Source organism: Pteropus vampyrus, unplaced genomic scaffold, assembly GCF_000151845.1.
Source record: "Pteropus vampyrus isolate Shadow unplaced genomic scaffold, Pvam_2.0 Scaffold241, whole genome shotgun sequence".
Classification (NCBI taxonomy): domain Eukaryota; kingdom Metazoa; phylum Chordata; class Mammalia; order Chiroptera; family Pteropodidae; genus Pteropus; species Pteropus vampyrus.
Window position 1 is genome coordinate 970,587 of NW_011889022.1, and position 937 is coordinate 971,523.

The following is a 937-nucleotide window of genomic DNA, read 5'->3' on the forward strand; positions in this document are numbered from 1 at the left end:
GACCCGCAGAAAGCTTCCTCCCCCAAACCGCCTACGCGCCCCTGTTTCCTGCAGGAGGCAGGATCTGCAATCCCAGGGCGCGCGGCTCGGGAACCCAGATCCCCCCGGAGCCGCCCCGGTAGCCGGGCGCCGGCACCAAGGTCCTTCCCGCGGGACCAGAGCCGCTGGGCTCCCAAACTTGAGGGCGCCCAGGACCCATGCGCGAGATGCCACGTGGACCAAGGGCGACGGGACCAAAACCAGAGCGCGAGCGACCTGCGTGAAGGGTCCCCAGCACCTGCGCGAGGTCGCCGCCCATCCCCGGGCCGCCTGGGATGGGGGATCCGCTGTCTCGGGGCAGAGTTCACTTGAGGCTGCTCTGGAGCGCCTCTGCCGGTACCCTTTGTGGGACAGGGGGGTGGACCTAATCTCCCCAGGCCGGGGACAGTCCCAGCTGACCTGCCCAAGGAGGCGGGGGGCCCACTCCGCTTTGCATATTTAACAACCTAAACTGCTTCTTTGAAAATAAGTGGTGGAAAGCTGGGACCCCAAATTAGAGAATCCACAATCCAGCCTTTCCTTCATCACATGACCCTCCAGAGTTTTCTTCGGAATAAAGTTGCTGCAGATCAGGCCAGCAGTGGAGGGGGGCATCCTTTGAGGTGTCAGAAAAATAGTAACACTGTGTCTTGTGTCCACAGATAGGCTATGAAGAACGGTGACCTTAAATCCTGGGGACACCCACCCACCTACAAGAGCCCACCCCAACCCTAGCAAAATAAGCACGTGTCAACCTGGAGCTCCTTTGAAAACTTACAGGAAATAAAAAAGTATACTTCCAAACACACACACACACAACAATAAAAATAACTCAAGAAAAAAAAAATAAGACACCCAAATAACCAGGGAATTGAATTGGAAGTTTTAAAAAACATGTCCTCTTCTCTGTCAGGATAGA